The following is a 23,926-nucleotide window of genomic DNA, read 5'->3' as shown; positions in this document are numbered from 1 at the left end:
GTTTATAAAGTCTAAATTATTAATTTATTTCATTAAACATCACAAGCACAACTATTTTTTAAAAAGAAGTAGCAAAGAATAGCTCAATCACACCTCTTTAAAGGCCTTTGACAAACCTTCCTCGGTCTCATATACAAAACAATGGACTCAGAAATACAAGCTACTGGAATTTTGAGCCACAACTCTGTCTTTGTACTCCTCTTTCTCTATAGAGAGCAAGTTGGAATAACACAATCAGCACTGCAGCTTGGGAAGGGAACTCTCAGGGGAAACGACTGCATAGTTTTCTCTGCAGACATGACAGTAGGAGAAAGAACACTACCAGATCAAGTAAAAATGTCTATAAAGGAAATGACAAGAGTTCTGCTGAAAGAATTAATGAGTATTTACCCATCCCACAGAAACTATCCTACCCTCAGGAGTCTTTTCCTTCAGGTCTACTAAAAACAGTAATGGCCACTCACTTATCACTCAGCATACACAAATACTACGTGCCAGGCACTCCAATAGACACTTCCATTTACATTAGCCAGTTTCTTTACAAACCAAACCTATTACTGAAGAATTATTGCCTCTGTTTTACAGATAAATAAAGATTCAGAGAAATTCAAAGACTTAGCCAAAATTATGGATCACTATTATTGTCATTCTTATTTATCATTATTCTCATAAAATGATGAGAAAATTGAGGTTCAGACAGTAACTATTAAGTTATTAAATAGCAGATGGGATTGTATCCAGTGGTTTTGCTCTTGAAGTCCATACTAATTCCACTACATTGCCTTTCTTGTTCAATGCTAAATCATAAAATGAAAATAAAATTTCAACTCTGAAGAGTATGCAGTTAAAAATAAATGATATGTACAGACTCTTTCTTCAGTTCCTTATAAAGAATAAATGTCGCCCTAACCGGTTTGGCTCAGTGGGTAGAGCGTCAGCCTGTGGACTCAAGGGTCCCAGGTTCGATTCCAGTCAAGGGCATGTACCTTGGTTGCAGGCACATCCCCAGTAGGGATTGTGCAGGAGGCAGCTGATCGATGTTTCTTTCTCATCAATGTTTTTAACTCTCTATCCCTCTCCCTTCCTCTCTGTAAAAAAAAAAAAAAAAAAAAAAAAATCAATAAAATATATTTTAAAAAAAAAGAATAAATGTCATCATTTATCAAAAGCAGGATAGCAGCAGCGTTTATTGCCAGGAAAATCAAAGGAGAAGGTAACTATCCCAAGAGTCAATGACAGTACCAACAGCAACTAAGGAGAGGTGACACTTATCCAAGGGCTTCTCACTGTCATAATGAAATCACACTCCCATGTCCGCCAATCTCAGCGGCCACCCCAGAGGATAATCACAAAATAACCCGCTGAATAATTTGATTAGGAAATCCTGATTTACTGGCCTCTTCAATGCTTTCAGTGGAAAACTTCTCTTTTAACAGTATCTGTTCCAGGCTATATGCAATACTCTGACCCTTCAAGCAATGAAATAGGGCATCAGGGTCCCCAACTCTGCCTGGCTGATGGCCTGAGAAAGGAATAACTGACTCTTAAGCCTAAATAATTTACTTAAAAGCTTTGTGGGCACTGGCCCAGGAGGAACAAACACACCAGCCTCATAAATTTGCTTCCTAATAATATTTAAGTGGTCTATCTAATTTCAGGCCCTAGAAATGGAAAGTACCCTATAAGGAGCAAGAGAGAAGCCTAATGTTGCAGGGAATGCATCAAAACTATGCTATGAAAAAACAACAACAAAAAAAACAACTTTGCTATGAGCTGCTTGTGTGGGATTTTTAAAAAAAGAGAGAGGGTAATACCCTGCTGCCAAATAGCAACGGTTTCCAAAATGGGGTTTCTGAGACTCAGACTACAACTGGCTTATTTTAAATGGCAATTATTAGCAAAAACTGTCCTTGCAAGTGCTGCTATTTTGCTCTGTTGTTACTTGCCCAGACGTGAATGGCCAGAAACAGAAATCAATTCTACAGATTTCTACTGCCATCAGCTAACAAAAAACTCTGTGCTTGCCCTCACAAGCTGGGAGAAAGGAAGAGGGTGTTGCCTTGTTCAAATTTTAGAACAGCCGCCCTGGCCGAGTGGCTCAGTTGGTTGGATAGTTGTTCCATATATCAAAAGGTTGCAGGTTTGGTTCCCAGTCAAGTGACATACCTAGGCTGTGGGTTTGATCCTGGTCTGGCGCATATAGGAGACAAGTGATCTCTGTTTCTCTCTCACATTGATGTCTCTGTCTGTCTCTGTCTCTCCTCTCCCCTTCCTGTCTCTCTAAAAATCAATAAAAACATCCCTGGACAGCGGAGCATCAGCTTATGGACTGAAGAGCCTCAGGTTCAATTCAGGTCAGGGTGCACTTAGGAGGCAAACAACCAATGTGTCGCTCTCACACTGATATTTCTCTCTCTGCGTCTCTCCTCCTCCCTTCCACTCTCTCTAGAAGACCAATGGGGAAAAATATCCTCAGGTGAGGATCAACAAAATAAATAAATAGAAATCAATAAAAACATATCCTCGGGGGAGGGTTAAAATATATATATTTCAGAACTAGCCAAACTTAAGCTAGCTTTGCCACTTACTAGCTGTATAACTTGGGTCAAGTCCTTCAACCTTTCTGGGCCTCAATTTTTCCATCTGTAAAATGGGGATAATACAATGGGCTGTTGGGATGAAATAAACGAAATTGTACAGGAGATACTATTACAAGAAAATGAACTAAATTTCTGAGGAATATATTTATGTGCGAAGTACCTACCCCAGATGTCATATTATCACACTTTAGGGGAGGAGATATAATTAATTTCACATGAATATTAACAAGAGAATGTTCTCACTGTCCTCACTCTAGCATCTAATGCAAGCTATATACAATGAAGGCACAAGACAAATGGCATTCAGTAAGGTTTTAACTGCTAGGGAGAATGCCTGGCCCCAATCCCTTCCAAGATAATCAGACTTAAGCCAACCTAGAGAAACACCTCAATTCCCCAACCTTGGAGAGACTTTTCTTCATTCAAACAATATTTACTGAGCAACTCTTTAGTACCAGGCCCCTTTGGGAACAATGCAGATACAAACAAATATGACACTATGTCAGCCACTACTGAGCTCATGGTGCAATGAGGAAGACAAATAGCAAAACAGATTATTACAATACATAAATTTTAAAATTTTGCCTTAAAGCTCTAAACCAGTGGTTCTCAACTTTCCTAATGCCACAACCCTTTAATACAGTTCCTCATGTTGTCGTGACCCCCAACCGTAAAATTATTTTTGTTGCTAGTTCATAACTGTAATGTTGCTACTGTTATGAATCGTAATGTAAATATCTGATATGCAGGATGTATTTTCATTGTTACAAATTGAACATAATTAAAGCATAGTGATTAATCACAAAAACAATATGTAATTATATATGTGTTTTCCGATGGTCTTAGGCGACCCCTGTGAAAGGGTCGTTCGACCCCCAAAGGGGTCGCGACCCACAGGTTGAGAACCCCTGCTCTAAACCAATTCTTCACTGCCCTTCTCTGAGATACTGGACTCTGCAGACTACATTTCTCTTCTCAGCTGGTTCATGTCAGGTTCTGCCAATAGAGGGTGCTCGAAGGAGACTACAAGGATAAGTGAGAAAGAAGGGACTTTTTCCAGTGTTTGGTTTCTCTATGAGGCAGCAAATAGATCAGTACATAGGAAGGCTTGGTAAATTTCAACACAGTGGCTCTGCAGGTTCTAAGGTGAGTGCCTTCCAGACAGTTTCTTCTTCACCAACACACAAGCAGCACATTCCTAGGACAGAAGTCTGAAACTCAGTCTTGTGGAGATCTCTTCTCTTAAGCTTCTAAGTTCTTCCTTTGTTTACTACTCCCTCAGCCCCAGGGATAGAAGGTAGGTTTTCTGCAGTTACCACCCTATTACAACTTATTCTCTTTTTAGTAGTTAACCATTTTTTACCTAGTTAACAATTCTTTATATTAAATTTTACCCGTTCAAATTACTAGTGTGGCTTCTATTGCTTCAACTGGACCCTGACTACTATACGTAGACAGGTGCTATATTCCGTCATAGAGTCCAGCCTCCATATTTTATAGATAAGAAAGCTGGTGTTTCAAATATTGGAAGTGATCTGCTGAAGGTCACAGAGTGGTAGAAATGAAACTAGAATAACAAACACTTATTCTGTGTCCAGGCTCTGGTTGGCAGTTGAAAAGACACAAGTGTTAAAACTATACCAAATCCCTTCCCTTGAGGGGTCCAATATCTAGTAGGTGATACAGACATTAAAAAAAAAAAAATAAGAGTGAGGGAAAGAGGGAAGGAGGTATCAGGAATCAGCCTAGAAAGCTTTTTAGAGGAGAGTGTGATTATACTAAGCCAGTGGTCGGCAAACTGCGCAAACTGCGGATCGCGAGCCACATGCGGCTCTTTGGCCCCTTGAGTGTGGCTCTTCCTAAGCCTTAGGAGTACCCTAATTAAGTTAATAACAATGTACCTATCTATAGTTTAACAAATTTGGCTCTCAAAAGAAATTCCAATCATTGTACTGTTGATATTTGGCTCTGCTGACTAATGAGTTTGCCGACCACTGAAAGCTGAACGGAAGTTTTGCAAGACTAGGAAGGAGATGCAGCCTGTTTCAGAGAGCACTTGCATATTAAGGAAGAATACACCTAAGGTGAGCAGACGCTGACACAGGAAGAAGAGGCCTAGTTTACCTGACTCTCCGGTTCTAGCTTAATCAAGCTTCCCACTGCTTCCCTGAAACAAGTTCTTTCATATTTCTGAAATTGTTCACATACTGTTCCCTGTGCCTACAATGCCCTTCAATCCCCTTCTGTCTCAAGAGCTGACCCATCCTGCAAGGGCACAAATCAATCATCATCTTCACCAATCACTCCCAACCCTTGCTCTGGGAAGAATTAATCATTCCCTGTCAAGTGCTCTTTGTATCTCTCTCAATTATAACACTTTCTTACACTATAGTGTAATTGTTTATATGTTCCTTCCCAAACAGACCATGAGATTCCTAAAATTCCCCAGTGTCTATTATTGTTCCTAGTATACTACAGGAGCTCAATAAAGACACACAGAATTATCCTACTAAATTGCCTAGACAAATTCAGCTTTTAAGCCTAAGAATGAATGGATTTTAAAGATCAACATTCCCTGATTCATAATGAATCCCTCCTGGGGTCCAGTTATTACACTGTACTAGAAACTAAGTATTTCTACTTGAGAGCTTAAGTACTTCCTTGTGCCAAACTGGCAATGCAACTATGTAACTTCAGTGCTTCCACTAAAGGAATTAAAGTTTGTTGCAAGTCCAAACACAACAGTTCTTTATCTTCCTCCTTTACATAAATTGGAAAAATAGCCTGAGAATTTCAACCAGCTGAACCCTTCCCAGGAAGAGAAGACTTGGCTGTTTACTAACAGTTCAAACTAATACGCATGTGGCTGGCATATCTTCTCTTTTGGCAGCTCAATCAGATTAGGGAGGAAGTATCATGCACTGCAAGCAGAGAGCAGGATTTGGAGTTAAAAGAAGCGAATGAGTCCCAGCTTCACACTCTTTATTTTACCAGGTGACCTTGAACAAGTCACTTAATCTCTCTGAGCTTCAATTTCCCCAGGTGGGAAATAGGAAAAATATAACCTGTCCCACTGTGCTTCTACCATAAGGATCAAATGTGGACTTTTCCTTATTGCATTGAACCCTGATCTTATGAATCTGACCCTCTCTGAAGGTCGCTATGTATAAAGGGACTGGACAGAGAAGGGACAGAGCACTAAGGTTTGAGTCAGACAACCTGAGATTAGGCCCAGTTCTACCACTCAATTATGTGATGGGGAAAAGTCATTTAATCATTCTGAACCTCAAATTGCCCTATCTAAAAAACTTGGAATAATCTTACTTGCCTACTACCTTGTAGAATTACTGTGAATTTTGAAATAAAAAGAAGATGCTATGGATGAAAGCAATTTACTTTACAAGCCAGAAGTTTTATTACAATACCCCATTTGTATAAAACTCAGCAATCCAATAACCTTGTCTTTCTGGAACACACAGAACTAGGAAGTGAGCAAAAAGGGCCTCTTCCAAGCCAAAATAACTGTCTTTTTTTTTTGTTTGTTTGTTTCTTTTTTTTTTTTAATTAAATCTTTATTGTTTAGATTATTACATTTGTTCCTTTTTTTCCCCCCCCATAACTCCCCTCCTCCCAGTTCCCGCCCCACCCTCCGCCCTCACTCCCCACCCACTGTCCTCATCCATAGGTGCACGATTTTTGTCCAGTCTCTTCCCACATCTCCCACACCCCTTTCCCCCCCAAGAATAGTCAGTCCATTCCCTTTCTATGTCCCTGATTCTATTATAATCAACAGTTCATTCTGTTCATCAGATTATTTATTCACTTGATTCTTAGATTCACTTGTTGATAGATGCATATTTGTTGTTCATAATTTGTATCTTTACCTTTTTCTTCCTCTTCCTCTTCTTAAAGGATACCTTTCAGCATTTCATATAATCCTGGTTTGGTGGTGATGAACTCCTTTAGCTTTTCCTTATCTGTGAAGCTCTTTATCTGACCTTCAATTCTGAATGATAGCTTTGCTGGATAAAGTAATCTTGGTTGTAGGTTCTTGGTATTCATCACTTTGAATATTTCTTGCCACTCCCTTCTGGCCTGCAAAGTTTCTGTTGAGAAATCAGCTGACAGTCGTATGGGTATTCCCTTGTAGGTAACTGAGTTTCTTTCTCTTGCTGTTTTTAAGATTCTCTCTTTATCTTTTGCTCTTGGCATTTTAATGATGATGTGTCTTGGTGTGGTCCTCTTTGGATTCCTTTTGTTTGGGGTTCTCCGCGCTTCTTGGACCTGTAAGTCCATTTCTTTCACCAGGTGGGGGAAGTTTTCTGTCATTATTTCTTCAAATAGGTTTTCAATATCTTGCTCTCTCTCATCTTCTGGCACCCCTATAATTCTGATGTTGGTACGCTTGAAGCTGTCCCAGAGGCTCCTTACACTATCCTCGCATTTTTGGATTCTTTTTTCATTTTGCTTTTCCGGTTGGATGTTTTTTGCTTCCTCGCATTTCAAATCATTGACTTGATTCTTGCGCTCCTCTGGTCTGCTGTCGGGCGTCTGTTTAATATTCATTATTTCAGACCGTGTGTGCTTAATTTCTAGTTGGTTCCCCAATATAAGATCGAGGGTCTTATTAGTTTTCGTGTAGATCTCATTAAGTCTATCGGCAGCTTCTAAACAGTTCTTGAGAGACCTTAAAAGTGTGGTTCTGAACTCTATTTCTTCCATTGACAATTTTGTCCTGTTTCTTTGTCTCCGCATTTTGTTATGCTTCCTTGGTGCACCCCCTAGTGGTCTTTGTTCGCAGTCTTATAGATAAATCTTGATTGTTGTAGCTAATTCCAGGGAGGGTTTGACCTCCAGGCCAAGTGGCTATGAGAATCAGCTGTGTCAGCAGTGAGAGAACTTCTGTCCTCTAGGGAAGTGCTAATCTAGCCTTTGCCTGAGGCTATCCGGTAAATGCCTCTGTGCAGGGCTTGGGCGGGGCGGGTCGCACAGGATCAACAGGGTGGGCCGGAGAGAGCAGTTATGGCGGCTCTCAGTCCTGTCCCCAGGGGCTCTGCCTCTCTGAGTCCCAGCACCCGCTGGAAGGCTCGGAGAGAAAGCTGCACTCGCTCTGACCGAAGCCAGACAGTCCGCTTCTCCCGTTTGAGCCTGGGTCCCTAAAGACTCGCCTGTATCTGGAGCTCAGAGTCTGCGACTCCCTCCCGATTGAAAACAACAACCGCGCCCTCCGCCGCCAGCCCGCTCCTCGCACTCCGCACCTCAGAATTTGACTTCAGCACTGCGCCTCCTCTGAGTGTCGGTATGCGTTTCTCTTTCCTCCTAGTTGTAGGACTTCCACTCAGCCAGCGTTCCTGTGGTTCTGGGTGATGTCCGTTCCTTGTTTTAGTTTCACTTTTGAAGTAGTTGTTCAAAGCAGCAAACTCCAGCGTTAACCTATGCCGCCATCTTGGTTCTCTCCCTCTGTCAAAATAACTGTCTTTACTTCTTCCCGCTTTATTACTAGTAGAGTCCCCAGGGCCTCACTCTTCCCTTAAATACACATCTCAGAAACTCAGTAATTTGGGAGTACCCATATATAGTAGGTGAGAAGTGACAAAGGAAGAAAGGAGAACAATATTGTCTGTTGTGTTTCACAAACAGGAGAAAATGCAAAACAATAATTCCAAACAACCACAAGAATGTAAAAAGCATAGTATTCATCAAAAAGGTGGCCCTTCGCTTTTGTTTATGTTTTAAAATACAGCATCAAAGTAGTTAATGTAGGTTACAATAGCTCCTGTAGTATCAGTATAACACAAAAAGGCAGAATAACTGATGTTCAAAGTAATGAACTTGAATCCTAAGGAAGATTAAATAATATTATGTCTATTCTGTAAAGGGAGATATATAATGAATTTTATATACATTTTGAATTTTTTATAAGGCATAAAGGCATAAAAATGAAGAAATGGAGAAGAGCAATAGCCACAAAATACTGAAAGCTAGAAAGCAAATGAATGAGCAGTAACTGATTTATCAAATCCAAGAAAGATGACTACTAAGCCAGCAGTGAAAAAAATTTAAAAAAGCAACAATTTAACCTGTAAAACCCCTACAAAATTCAGAAGCTGGTAGCTCCATGTTCGGGTTTTCTTTTCCCTCTGGAAATGATAAAATAGAAGATCTCTAGACAAAGAGAATAGCAGGCACAGTTGAAGGCAGGGTTACTGTACTGAAAATAAGAGTCTAAGTAAACTGAATATTGAGGACCTCCTGGCAGTCTTCCTCCCCCATTCAGCTTCTAGACCAGTAGCAACCAGTCCTATAACCTCTACAAAGGTGACTAGAGGATCCTTCATGAGAATCTCACCCACCGTTGTGGAAAGATAAAAATACTAACATTGTAGTTGCCCCCAAAATAGACCAGACAGACAATACAGTCAGGGCCACAATCAGTAAGCCCTGACCAAGTACTTAAAATTTCCAATCAGCTTTTTAGTATCTCCCATTTAAAATTATGGACACCAAAGATCATCAGACATCTAGGGAAAGCTCTAACATGAAACACAGAATTCAGGTCCCATTTATATCAGAATAAATTTGAGGATCCAAATGAAAAGTTATATAAAAGAAAGCATAACAGTAAAGAAAATGATTTAAAAATCATATCCACCCAGCTAGAGTGGCTCAGTAGCTCAGTTGGTTGGTAATCTAGTGCGTCAAATGGTTACCGGTTCAATTCCAGATCAGGACACATACCTGGGCTGCGGGTTTGATCAGTGGTCCGGGAGCATAGAGAAGGCAACTGATCAATATTTTTCTCTCTCACATGGATGTTTCTGCTTCTCTCTTTCTCTCCCCCCGCCCCCAATCTCTTCCCTCCTCCCCTCCCTCCCTCCTTTGCTCTGAGTGTGTCCTCAGGTGAGGATTAAAAATATATATGTACATATATATGCCCTGGCTGGTGTGGCTCAGTTAGTTGAGTGTCATCCCATGTACAAAGAGGTGGCTGGTTCAATCCCTGTCAGGGCACATGCTGGGGTTGCAGGCTTGATCCCTGTTAGGAGGCATGCAAGAAGCAGCCAACTGATGTTTCTCTCCCTCTCTCTCTCAAAAAAAATTATTTTAATCAGATCAGATGGACCTACCCAATCAACCTGAAAATTAGATCTTTCCAAATCTCTGATTGTTCATTTTACTGATGGGTAGTCATTTATTTTGGGATAAAGGTATGATAAAATATAATTTGCTAAGTCTGGCAAGGTGCTGTATTGTTTCTGCATTTATTTTTCAAATTTTAAAGATATGCTTTGGGGTGCGGCGGGGAGCTGCCATCAACAAAAAGTGCAGCAGAAGCAGGGTAGGTGCGGACTAAAACTCAGACACCAGCTGCCCTGCACACCTCGCACACCCCGCCACTCTCTCAGGATGTCTTACAAACCAAACTGGACCAAAAACATGCCTGCCACCTGCCTCAACACAGCTGGGAGCCTGGGAGCGCCCACCTGCCCTCCCCAGTACCGCCAGCAGCTAACTGACCATGAGCCACCATCCTTAGGCTACGCCAGGGAAACTGGAAACAGCCAGGTGCCCCAGAGCAAATACACAGAGTTACTGGCCATCATCAAGGAGTTAGGGAAAGAAATCAGACTCACCTACATGGGAAGCAAGAGTGTGATGGAGAGACTAAAATGAGGCATCATCCATGCTAGAGGGCTGGCTCAGGAGTGCTTGGCTGAAATTGAATGGAATGTCAGGTCCTAGATGCCTTATTAGTGTGGAAGGTTTTCCACTTCTTCCAATAAGTTTATAGTTCATCTGAAACTTGTTTCCCCTCCCTGTGCCTATCCCATGGTTCGTTAGATTCTGAACCTACAGTCTAAGATGGGGAAGAGATTTTGCAGTTGATTAGTATTTACATTTTTAAATAGTTAGGAACTACTCAGGGTATTTTTTTGTTTTGTTTAAATATGTCTTTATTAATTTCAGAGAGAGGAAGGGAGAGGAGAGAGAGATGGAAACATCAATGATGAGAGAGAATCAGACATCAGCTGCCTCCTGATGCCCTCTCCTGGAGATCGAGCCTGCAACCCGGGCATGTCCCCTGACTGGGAATTGAACAGTGACCTCCTGCTTCATAAGTCAACACTCAACCACTGAGCCACACCAGCTGGGCCTCAGGGTGTTCTTTTTAAGCACTGATTCAAAAGATGCACATAAGTTTCCTATCTCACAGCAAACAGCAGTTTGCCTCCAAGATACAATGGTTCTCTTTTGAATACATTTATGTTACTCAAATTGTTCTTTTTTCTTTTCTTTTCTTCTTAAGCTAATACAACTCTTAAGAGTTATGTTTTTAGTGCATACTGACAACATGTTTTACTTAGTAGCCTATTCATGGTCCCTGCTGGTCAAACAGTATAGATTCTGATTAATGTAACTTCTTTTTTTGCTTAAGCATTTGCATGATTGTCAGTGCTTTGAAGTCAATTTTTGAAATGGACAAGTTATAAATACAGAAGAAAGAGCAACTTACCAAACCTCACTTAACAAGGACCCCTGAAGTTTTTCCTAAGATTGTACGTAGATTTCAGTTTTGTGTTTCCTGTAAGGTAATCCAAACATCTGGAAGAAAATTACTAACACTGTTTGCATTTTTGTATGTATTTATTACTTAATGTAATGGAACTTATTTTCAATAACAACAAAATAAAGATATCTGTTGTGAATGGATCTCTATATGTACGGACTGAGTATCCTAATGAAGGCATTAAAGTAAAATAGCCAATGTGTCATAAACAAAAGCATTAAGAGACCTCATTCTGTCTACTAAGCACTTAGGCTACAACATGTAGTTAGAGTTTTGTATGTACAAAATTCTAAATGAACCTAGAGGAGGGAAGTGTCTCACCCCATGGCACCTCACCTGTAGAAGCCAGGGAGGGCTTTACAGAAAACATGGTACTTAAGAGTTTTAAAGAAAAGAGAAGTTGGTCAAGTAAAACAGAGGAATAGGAAAGAGGGTAAGTACAGCATAGCAGAAAGGCTACCATGGGCCAGAACATACATTAGGTGAGAGGCTACAAATAATGCCATGGCAGTGGAGCTCAGGCAAGAACAATGGGAGATGAGGCTGAAAGAGTAGGCAGAAATCAGATCAAGGAAGACCTTATATGTCACAGAAGAAATATGGATTCTAACCTGAAGGCAACTGGGAGCCAATGAAGAGATTTAACAAATTAAGATGATCAGATCTGAATCTTGGAAAAGACCATACTGCTGATGACATAACAGACTGGAGAGGAAGAAGGCTGGTGGCTATAACCTTCAAGCAATGTACTAACTGTTCTTAAAGGCAGTTCCCAAGCTTACAAACCCCAGGTTCTGCTCTAAGTTAACTGTGAAACAAACCATTCTATCTCTAAGAGACCAGTAGCCAGAAACACTGTAATGGTCCCCCCTGAGGAAACCAGTATTAAAAGGCCTCCACCACCAGGTTCTTTTTTTCCCCCTCCTCAGGTCTTCTTTAAAAGAACAAAGATTGTGTTATGTTACCTTATCAGAGAGTACATCGCTCAGCCTGGTTTCAAGGAAGACATGCATCCATCCCAAGCCCTCTCACCCTCCTAATTCCTAATGACAGTGGCAAATTCCAACCACTCTCAGAGTTAATCACACACACACACACACACACACACACACACACACACACACTCACTTGTATACATATCTGATTTCCCCATGTACACTGCACTCCTTAAGGAAATAGAAGATGGAAAGGAATATTTAATTAGCACCAACTTAATGCCTGATTCTTCCCCACATAGTTTTTATTTTTTTAAATTAAATCTTTATTGTTCAGATTATTACAGTTGTTCCTCTTTTTCCCCCCATAGCTCCCCTCCAGCCGTTTCCCACCTCACCCTCTACCCTCACCCCCCTACCCACTGTCCTCATCCAGAGGTGCACGATTTTTGTCCAGTTTCTTCCCGCATCCCCCACACCCCTTTCTCCCCCAAGAATAGTCAGTCCACTCCCTTTCTATGCACCAGTTTATTCTGTTCATCAGAGTATTTATTCACTTGATTTTTAGATTTACTTGCTGATAGATGTGTATTTGCTGTTCATAGTTTGTATCTTTACCATTTCTTCTTCTTCCTCTTCTTAAAGGATACCTTTCAGCATTTCATATAATACTGGTTTGGTGGTGATGAACTCCTTTAGCTTTTTCTTATCTGTGAAGCTCTTTATCTGACCTTCAATTCTGAATGAAAGCTTTGCTGGATAAAGTAATCTTGGTTGTAGGTTCTTGGTATTCATCACTTTGAATATTTCTTGCCACTCCCTTCTGGCCTGCAAAGATTCTGTTGATAAATCAGCTGATAGTCGTATGGGTATCCCCTTGTAGGTAACTGACTGTCTTTCTCTTGCTGCTTTTAAGATTCTCTCTTTATCTTTTGCTCTTGGCATTTTAATTATGATGTGTCTTGGTGTGGTCCTCTTTGGATTCCTTTTCTTTGGGGTTCTCTGTGCTTCCTGGACTTGTAAATCTATTTCTTTCACCAGGGACGGGAAGTTTTCTGTCATTATTTCTTCAAATGGGTTTTCAATATCTTGCTCTCTCTCTTCTATAATTCGGATGTTGGTACGCTTGAAGCTGTCCCAGAGGCTCCTTACACTATCTTCGTATTTTTGGATTCTTTTTCCATTTTGCTTTTCCGGTTCGGTGTTTTTGCTTCTTCGTATTTCAAATCTTTGACTTGATTCTTGCGATCCTCTAGTCTGCTGTTGGGAGTCTGTATAATATTCTTTATTTCAGTCAGTGTATGCTTAATTTCTAGTTGGTCCTTTATCACAACCTCGAGGGTCTCATTAGATTTCTTGAGGGTCTCATTAAGTTTATCAGCAGTTTCTAGAAAATTCTTGAAAAACCTTAAAAGTGTAGTTTTGAACTCTATATTCAGTAGTTTGCTTTCTTCCATTTCTGTCATTTGTGTCCTGTTTCTTTGTCTCCGCATTTTTTTATGCTTCGCTGTGTCGATAGAGTGGCTTTCTGTACTAGGTGTCCTATAGGGCCCAGTAGCTCAGCCTCCCCAATTACCTGAGGTAGACACTCTTGGCGCATCCCCTTTTGGGCTTTGTGCACAGTCTTGTTGTAGTTAAGCCTTGACTGTTGTAGGTAACACTGGGAAGGATTGACCTCCAGGCCAATTGGCTGTGAGAATCAGCTGTGTCTGCAGTGGGAGAACTTCTGTGCTGGAGACACCCCTCCGGGGCAAGACTTGCTTCAATGGGGCTTTGGTGGTCACTGAGTCTGCCCCCTGAGTGTGTCCTTTATGAATCCGAGGAGCTGCAATCTGGATGGTCCCACTCTGACCACCAGGCACACTGGCTCCTGGATCTCTAAGGAGGTGCTAATCTAGCCTCTGCCTGAGGCTATCCAGCAGGAGCCAGCTGTGACACAATGCAAGTTGCCCTGGGGCCTTGGGCCAGCTGCAGTTTGTTAGGTAATTATCAGATTGCAAAGGGCCAGGCCTTTCATATGCAAAAGCCTCTGTGGCTTGGGCAGGGCAGGGTCCCAGGGGGTCAACAGGGCGGAGCAAACAGCTATGGCTGCTCTCAGTCCTACCCTCAGAGGCCCTGCTTCTCAGTGTCCTGGCAATTGCTGCAAGCACCCCCAAGAGAAAGCTGCCCTCGAGTTCCGACCGATGCCAGACAGTCCAATTTCTCCCGTATGAGTCTGGATCCCCAGAGACTCGCCCGGAACTGGATCTCAGAGCTTGAGACTCTCTCCCAATTGAAAAAGACAACCCTATCCTCAGCCGCCAACCTTCTCCGCATGCGCCTTTGTACCTCTGTATTTTACTTCCGCACTGCACCTCTCTGAGTCTCGGTACGCTTTTCTCTTCCCTTCTAGTTGTAGAATTTCCACTCAGCCAGCCTTCCTGTGGTTCTGGATGATGTCCATTTTGTCTTTTAGTTGTATTTTCGAAGTGGTTGTGCGAGGCAGCAATCTCCGGTGTTTACCTATGCCGCCATCTTGGTTTTTCCATAGTTTTTCATTTAATCCTCACCACATGGTAGACATTTATATTCCTATTTTTAAAGATAAAGAAACTATGGCTCAAAGAGATTAAATGATTTACTCAAGATCACAAAGCCAGTATAAGGCAAAGTTGAGACTTCAAGACACATGTCTATGGGTTTACCAATGCTTTTCCATGACTCCATACTATGTTTCCCTTATTTTATTCATTTCTGAATGTTCACTTAACTCAGTCTGTTGAACTGCACTATATGAAATCACTCACTGAACAGAACAACCAGGGAAAACAAAGTGAAAATGAAAGACTTGGACAATAGATGCAGGCACACACAAAAAAGCAGTAGCAGCAGCATTCCCAAAAAGCTCTTTGGAGCCCTAACTGATATTGGCAAGGACAGAAATAGCCAAAACCCATGTTGATAGAACTCCATTCCAAAACTGTATCTCCTCCTCAGCCAGTCCCAGCAGAGTTCCTGGTAAATAAAATACTGCATAGTCAGGCACACATCACAAATGAATTCCATTAAGCAGATGCAATCTCTCTCCCTGAGGCCTTCCCACTCTTATAAAACCACCAGGAACTGAAGAAAGCTTTTATTCTCCATCTGAACAACTGCCTGCAAGCCCTTGGTGGTAAAGGAAAATTGGATTTGAGAAGCAGATGGCTTACCCAAGAGCCTAAAACCTAGATGAAGGAAGGTGAAAAGGAAGCAATTTACTAAAACCAAATATTCCAAAAGAGAAACTACATTCTTTGAAGTAACAGAGTGCTGTCATAGTTATGATTTCCCCTCCAAACTGAGAATCCTCAACTCACCTTGTGGATGGGGCAGAAGCCAAGAGTTATAGACTAACACTAGCTACACTGGTCCATAGATTCATACTAGGTATCACCACAGGTTCATACTAGACTCCAACACTCTAGATTTTTCTAAAAGTACGCATCACTTGTTAGCACCAACTGTGTTTGGTTATGGAGATTTGACTATGAAAAGATTTTGTCATGGAAGAAAAGTATTATTATACCAAATAGACCCTCAATATAATAAGGAGAGGAAGAAACATAAACGGTAAATAAGATAATTTAAGTAAAAAGCCTAGAAATTGAGCTGGCACAAGATAGATGCTTAATCAGTGTTTGCTCAACTGAACTGAAGAAGAGAGGAACATTTATTTAGTTCTTTCTGATTATCAAAAATGACCTAAGCAGCTTTCATATATTTATCTCATTTAATCCTCAAAACAATTCCAAACAAGTGTTAATTATCCTCATTCTACATATAAGAAAAAGAAAAATAAAGAAACATTTGTGTTTCACTGCACAACAAAATATGTGGAGGTAAGCACTTGACCAGGAATTGAAATACTACCCCAGTTTAGTCTTAGCTGTGCCAAACTGCTATGCAGCTTAAACTAAGTCCCTTCCCTTCTCTGGATATTAATTTTCTCACCTAACTCAGCAGTGGTACATATAACTTAAAAGATGAGTTACATTATCTTGAAATTCCAGAAATACAGTCAAGACTCTGCTGGACAAGAAATTTTCCCTTATTGCCCAGTGTTCATTCTGCTCTTCCTCTGGCTATATTCTTGGGACTAACAGCTTACCTCCACCTGTCCATAAGCCATTTCTAAGCCAGAAGCATCCTTTCCGGTGCAGCTCGCCACCTGTGCTAGATGCCTCATTAAGTGTAAAGCTGATACTGTACTTAGCTGGAAGCCTAGTGCACAAATGTTACCTGGAGATGAATAAATCATTCCAGTTGTGTTGGGTTGCAATTGTAAGGGCAGCAGCTGTGGGCCTGAAAACAGATGGTCTTATAAGGATGGAGGACTTGGCTCCTATCTGATTTTCCTAAGGCAAGCAGGTTTGGGTCAGCAGGAAGCCCGGCTGGTTAAGTGCCTGAATACAGCTAGTATCCAGTGATGAGAAAAGATGACAGTAATACACATGCCGTTTCTTTTTATAATAAATGAATATATCGGAGACTGCAATTACCAGAATCTCAAGCCTTTATTTTTGTAACTACTCATCAACTTCTAAATTATTTTCTTTTCAGTCCAACATTTCCTTCCTTGATTTCAATACAAACTTGAGCTCAGGGAGAGTGTTTAACACAGCCTGGGCACAAAAACATAAAGTTAATATCTGCTGACTAAAACAAATTGGAAAAACTGAACTTACTGGATGACTGTGTAATAAGTGCCTAGAACACAGTCGATAACAGCAGGTGTGCTGTAAACATATAGGGTGTCCCAAAAAATGTATACACACTTTAACAGCTGATAACTCAATTTTCCTCTTTTTCGGGTTAAACTGATTTGAAATAATGGGTGAAACCAGACTAAGCTTTGAACAAAGAAAATTTATCCTACAGTGCCCACAGACCCTCTTTTTTATGGGAATACACAAAAGATAAAGTTTACAGCACAAAACCAGCAACAGCCAACAAATTGAGAGCACACAAATACCAAATAAAATGATTCTTTTGTTTGCAATTCCATTGCTTCACACTATCAGCAGTGCCTGGACCAGAACTGTCATCAGTTTGAAAGCAGGCATTGACCAAAAATGTATTCATTTCTGTAGATTCTTTTACATTTTGAAAATGAACTATCCTATATAACAAAGAGCTAATATGCTAATTAAACCAGACAGCCGAATGTCCTTTTGGACAACATTTTGGACGAAGCCGGGGCTGCGAGGGCCGAGGCAAAAATGACCTTCCTGAACGACCAGTGGGAGGGGGGCGGGGCCAGTGAGTCTGTGCCACCAGGTCAGCCATGGGGTCCCAGCACCCCTCCTTCCACAGAGGCATCGGAAGAGGCTGCAGCACAGGCCTGGTCCTAGCACCCCCAGTTCCACAGAGGCAGTGGGAGAGGGGCAGCGTGGTCCCGGCACCTCCGCAGAGGTGGGATGGGACACGACCCTGGCGCCTCAACCTTCCACGGCCCCTCCCCCAGCCGGCCCAGCCCCTGATAGGGCCCACCCTTCCCACCAGTGAGCGGGGGCAGGGCCAGTGCTAAGGAGCAGCAAGCCAGCTTCTGGTTGAGTGGTGCTCCCCCTACTCTGCTCAGCCAGAAGCTGAGCTCACAGCTCGCGAGCGCAGCAGCAGTGGCGGGAGCCTCTCCCGCCTCCACAGCAGGCCAGTAAGGAGCAAGGGCTCCTGGACTATGAGAAGGATGTCTGAGTGCCGGCTTAGGCCTGGGGGCATTAGGCCTAAGTCGGCAGGCAGACAGCCCCCGAGGGGTCCCAGACTGCAAGAAGGTGCAGGCCAGACTGAGTGACCCCCCCCACCCACCCAGTGCACGAATTTTGTGCACTGAACCTCTAGTATGTTAATAAATACTGACTTTATAATCTTTCAAAGTGAATATACATTTTTTGGGATGCCCTGTATGTTTAATATAGTAACATGTCAGGCAACATTCTAGGTGTTTTACATACATTTTCATTTAATTGTCAAGATAGCCTTTATTAACTCTATCTTATAGATAAGGAAATTAAAACTCAGAAAAACCAGATACTCTGCTCAGAGTCACACAGCAAATTAAGTCAAGGGGTCAAAACTGACCTCCTTCCACAACCCCCGACTAAATGACTCCAAAACTCTATATATTTTGCTTGACAATCTCCTGTCCTTCTTGATGTTCCTCAAACACATCTAGCTCATTCCTCCTTCTGAACTTTTCTGTTTGTTTCTTCCATCACATATCACATGCTTTTTTATTTTAGATCATTCAGGTCTCTGCTCAAATGCCATCTCTTCAGCAAGGCTTTTCTTTTTCTTTTCTTTTTTGTATAATTTGTTTAAAATCCTTTTTCTTTAAGATATATTTTTATTGATTTCAGAGTGTAAGGGAAAGGGAGAGAAATAGAAACATCAATGATGAAAGAGAATAACTGATTGGTTGCCTCCTGCACACCCTACACTGGGGACAGAGCCCACAACCAGGGCATGTGCCCTGTCCAGGAATCAAACTGTGACCTTCTGCTTCATAGGTTGACACTCAACCCCAAGCCACACAAGCCAGGCCAGAGAGACTTTTCTTGATCATCCCCCAACATATTCTATCCCTTTACCTTGCTTTATTTTTTATTATTACATTAACATCATATTATTTATTAGTTACTTTTTTGTTTACTGTCAGTCTCCCCCATTAGAATGAATGATCTATGAGGACAAGGACTTTGTCTTGGTCACAACTGTATTCCCAGCACTCAGAACAGTGAATAGTACACTGCGGGTACTCAACACATATTCAATGAATGAAGGAACAAATGAAGTATATGTGATCACAATCTCAGAGTTCTAGAATATTAATGTAACAAGTAATTGCTACATAGCATAAAGAGCACGGGCTTTGAGATCAGGCAGATCTAGATTCAAGTCTCTGACTATGACTGTACAATTTGGACAAGTCTCTAAACTGCTTTAATCTTCCATCTGTAAAATGGGTATAAAATATAAATCACATAGATTTGTTAAGATTAAATGTCATAAACACATGGAAATGCTTTGTGCAAACTATAAAGTGTTATATAGATAAATGTTTATTATGATAACAGGGAAATGTTTAGAACAAGCTTACACTTTACAGATCACACGAAGGCCCAAAAGTATAAAGTGAACTGTCCAATATCCCAGTCTGGCTACTCCTTTGAATTTCTCAATTTCCCAATGTCAGCGTGTCCAGGGCTCCATTGTTAATCTCTCTTCTCTATCTATACATTTCTTAGGTGATCACATCTACTCCATGGCTTTACATATTTAATGATTCCCAGATATATATCTCCAACCTGGACTTCTCTGAATTCCAGACTTGTATATCCACCTGCCTACCTGGCATCTCCTTGGCTTGTTATCTACAGCCATCTTAAATACATTATGTCTAAAATCAAATACCTGACCCCTCCCTACAAACTTGCTCCTTCCAATCTTTCCCATCTCAATATATGACAACTCTAATCTCATAGTTGCTCAGGCAAAAACCTTCCATTGACCACTTTCTTACTCTCATAATCCTCATCTGATCTATCAGCTAATTCTGTCAGCTCTACTTTCAAAACATATCCTGACTCCAACAATTTCTTACTACCTCTTTTCTATCACACTGGCTCAAGCTTTATCTCATTCCCTATTTTTGTTGTTGCTGTTAATCCTCACTGGAGGATATATTTTTTCCATTGATTTTTAGAGAACATGTGTGTGTGGGGGGGGGGGGGGGGAGAGAAACATCGATGTAAGAAAGACACATAGATTGGTTGCCTCCTGTATGCGCTCTGACTGGGGATCCAGCCTGCAACCAAGGTATGTGCCCTTGATCAGAATCAAACCTTTTAGTTCAAGGGCCAATGCTCCAACCACTGAACCAAACTAGCTAGGGCTCATTCCCTAACTCTTTTAACAGCTTCCTATTTTATTCCCCTTGTCATCTATTTATCCTATGCTCCTCTCTTCTCAGAAGCCAAAACAATCCTTTTAAGTTCAGTTCAGATCATGTCCTTCCACTCTGTTCAAAATCTTGCAATGGCTTCTCATCTCACTCAAAATAAAAATACAACGTCATTATGATGGCCTACAAGACACCATATATTCTGGCTTTTTCTACCTGTCTGATCTTAGCACCTAACATTGTTCTTTTTGCTCATACTTCATCCACACTGCAGTAAAATTAAATTTTAACAACAACACTCACGTTGTTTGGAAACCACTCTGAAGTGGCCATAAGCAAAGACTAAGAAGAATATGCAAGCTTCAGATTCCTTAATGTGAACAATAGGAACATTCTTTCCCTTATTGCTGTTCACTGATAAACTCAGTACACCCCCACCTCAGGTTTTTAGCACTTAAAGTTCTCTCTGCCTAAAACATTCTTCTCTCAAATATCAATATGAGTTGTTCCTTTATTTCATTAAGATCTGTACTCAAATTTCACCTTACCAGATCGTATCTAAAATAGCCCCCTCCCTTTCTATAACTCCCTTACCTCCATACATTGCCTAATTTTTCATATCTCTGCCCACTAGAGTACAACTCAAAGCAGGGACTTTAATTTATTCACTGATGTATCCCCAGTGCCAAGATCACTTTATAAGTGCTCTATAATCAATACCAGTAATCGATTCAGCCATTAATTATTCTTTAATTAATATCTTATGTCCTCAATCTGGTCATCTCCTAAACAGATTGAGTATTATTTGAAAATCTCCCTTTTCTGGATATCCTCTCTGAGGACTTTCAATTCAATTAGTGATAGAAGTAACAAAAGGGAATGAATGATAAGATGAGGTGATATTTTCCTTCCTCTGCCATTCTCTTATAATCAATTAACAAATTGATAAGTATTAATAAGCAAGCACCTGTGGGTGTAATCTTATTAAAGGGTATTACATAGTTTAGTAGTAGAAGAGAGATACTTAAAAATAATAAGAAGATGGGACATAAGCACATTAAAAGATACTCTGCATCATTAGCCACTGGGGAAATGCAAATCAAATCACAACGAGATACCACTCCACATTCACCAGGATGACAAAAATAAAAAAGACAAGTCACACCCGGCTGGTGTTGCTCAGTAGCTGAGCATCGACCCATGAACCAAGAGGTCATGGTTTGATTCCTGGTCAGGACACATGCCCAGGTTGTGGACTCAGAGGTAACCAATCAATGATTCTCTCCCATCATTGATGTTTGTATCTCTCCCTCTCCCTTCCTCTCTGAAATCAATAAAAAATATAAATATATATAAAGACAAGTCGTGGAGAGGATGTGGAGAAACTGGATCCTTCATATACCACTTGTGGTAATGTAAAATGGTGCAGCCATTTTGGAAAACAGTCTGGAGTTCCTCAAAAAGTTAAAGTTACCAATTATCCAGCAATTCCACTCCTCAGAACTCATTTCCTCTGCCCAAAAAAGAAAAAATATATATCCAGACAAAGACTTATATAAGAATGTTCACAGCAGCATTACTCTTAAGAGCTAAAAACTAGAAGTCACCCAAATGTCTATTAAGTAATAAATTAGAAACATGGTCTATCCATACAATGGAATATTTGGCAGTAAAAATTACGTATTGATACATGCTACAACATTAATGAACCTTGAAAACATTATGCTAAATGAAAGAGACTACATATTATATAACACTTATATGAATTGTCCAGAACAGGCAAAATCTACTATAGAAAATAGATTAGTAGGGCTGGCAAAGATGGGTGAAGTATGGTGTGACTGCTAAAGTACTGGTTTCTCTTTGTAATAATAAAAATGTTCACAATTCTGTAAATATACTAAAGGTCTTGACTTATACACTTTAAGTGGATGAATTGTATGGTATGTGGATTGGAACTCAATAAGGCTATTTAAAAAAAAACTTTAAAAATATAATCTGGGGTTCTGCCATGGCAGTCATTGAGGAGCAACAGCCATTGAGGAGCAGCAGCCATGGCTCTGTGCTACCCCCATGGCCGTGGGCCTCAACAAGGGCCACAAGGTAACCAAGAACCTGAGCAAGCCGAGTTACAGATGCCACAGGCGCTGCACCAAGCACACCAAGTTCGTGAGGGACATGATCCGAGAGGTGTGTGGCTTTGCCCCCTATGAGCATCGCGCCATGGAGCTGCTCAAGGTCTCTAAGGACAAGAGGGCCCTGAAACTCATCACACATCGACGCCCAGCGTAAGAGAGAGAAGCTGAGCAATGTCCTTGCAGCCATGAGGAAGGCAGCAGCCAAGAAGGACTGAGCCTCACCCTGTCTGTGTAATAAAACCTGTTCAGAAAAAAAGGAAAAATATGTGTGTATGTATGTATAATCTGGGGTTTATTGAAGTTCCATTTATCAACATTCTTACTATTCACATTCAATTTAACATTTACTGACTGCTAGATAATGCTCACTTTATTTTACTTCATACTCACAATCAAATAGCCTATTTCAGGTAAGAAACATACAGCTCATAGAAATTAAATTATTTAAGATCTATAGTAAATTATTAGAGCCAGGAGCTGGTCCTGCATTCCCTCTCTAAATCCAAGGCTCTTTCTCGCCTCTCTCCCCCTTCTTACTAGCAAGCACAATTAAGACCTAACTATAACACTTACTCATAAGAATTATGAATAAACCAAGGACTAAGAGATCATAAAAGCACAGATTTATCATCACAGATTAAGAGAATAATTACCAAAACTATATATCATAAAATCCTATATCCCTGCATTTATTACTTGTCTGCAGTGCTCTGCTGCATGAAAAGAGGGAGCTAGATCTAATTCCCAAAGTCTCCTATGGGGGGGAAGGGAGGAAAAGAAAAAGAAAAAAAGGAAGGACATAGCATTCCCGAGCAAACCAATTAGAGCCATAAGCACTTCGGACTGGTCTGCAACTGACCTTGGCTATTCTTGAAATAAGACATCTCAATAACACTACTGAAAAGCACTTACTAAAAAGCTAGTTATAACAAGGAAGCTTTGGGGGTGATGGAATTGTCCTATCTCATGACTGTGGTGGTGATTACACAAATCTATGCATGTGTTGAAATTCGTAGAATTTTATAACACAAAAAGGGCAATTTTAGTGTTGTTAACTTATAAGTAAAATTTAAGAAAACCTGTACATTAAAAAGTTTTTTATGCATCAAAAGACATTATCATCAAGTCAGTAAAATCTCAGACATCACACGTAGCAGTTATTTTCACCGATACATCTTTTAGAGCAAGAGAAACAAAGGAAAAATAAACAAATGGGACAACATCAAACTAAAAGCTTCTGACAACAAAAGAAACCACCAACAAAATGAAAAGGGAACCCAATGTAGGGGAGAACGTATTCGCCAATGACACATTTGATAAAGGGTTAATTTCCAAAATATACAAAGAACTTACACAACGAAACATCAGGAAGATAAACAGTCCAATTTAAAAATGGACAAAGGACCCGAATAGACACTTCTCCATAAAGGACATACAGATGACCAATAGACATATGAAAAAATGCTCAATGTCACTAATCATGAGAGAGATGCAAATTAAAACAACAATTAGGTACCACCTCACACCTGTCAGAATGTCTACCATCAATAAATCGACGAACAATAAGTGCTGACAAGGATGTGGAGAAAAGGGAACCTTAGTACACTGCTGATGGGAATGCAGGCTGGTATAGCCACTGTGGAAAACAGTACGAAGTTTCCTCAAAAAATTAAAAATGGCCCTAACCGGTTTGGCTCAGTGGATCGAGCATTGGCCTGTGGACTGAAGGGTCCCAGATTCGATTCCGGTCAAGGGCATGTACCTTG

The 23,926-nt window shown here is 40.8% G+C and overlaps 1 protein-coding gene and 2 pseudogenes across 4 annotated transcripts in view; 2 read left to right on the top strand and 1 right to left on the bottom strand.

The window, feature by feature from the left end:
• The window catches only part of FAM168A (family with sequence similarity 168 member A), a 178,148-nt gene that overhangs the window by 95,589 nt on the left and 58,633 nt on the right, over window positions 1-23,926 (bottom strand). The gene's annotated exons all lie outside the window — the stretch shown is intronic.
• Window positions 10,038-10,343, top strand: LOC132241851 (cyclin-dependent kinase 2-associated protein 1-like; annotated as a pseudogene).
• LOC132242076 (large ribosomal subunit protein eL36-like) lies at window positions 22,061-22,378 on the top strand (annotated as a pseudogene).

The sequence above is a fragment of the Myotis daubentonii genome, chromosome 9 (assembly GCF_963259705.1).
Source record: "Myotis daubentonii chromosome 9, mMyoDau2.1, whole genome shotgun sequence".
Lineage (NCBI taxonomy): Eukaryota > Metazoa > Chordata > Mammalia > Chiroptera > Vespertilionidae > Myotis > Myotis daubentonii.
This window is presented reverse-complemented; position numbering and strand designations above follow the sequence as displayed.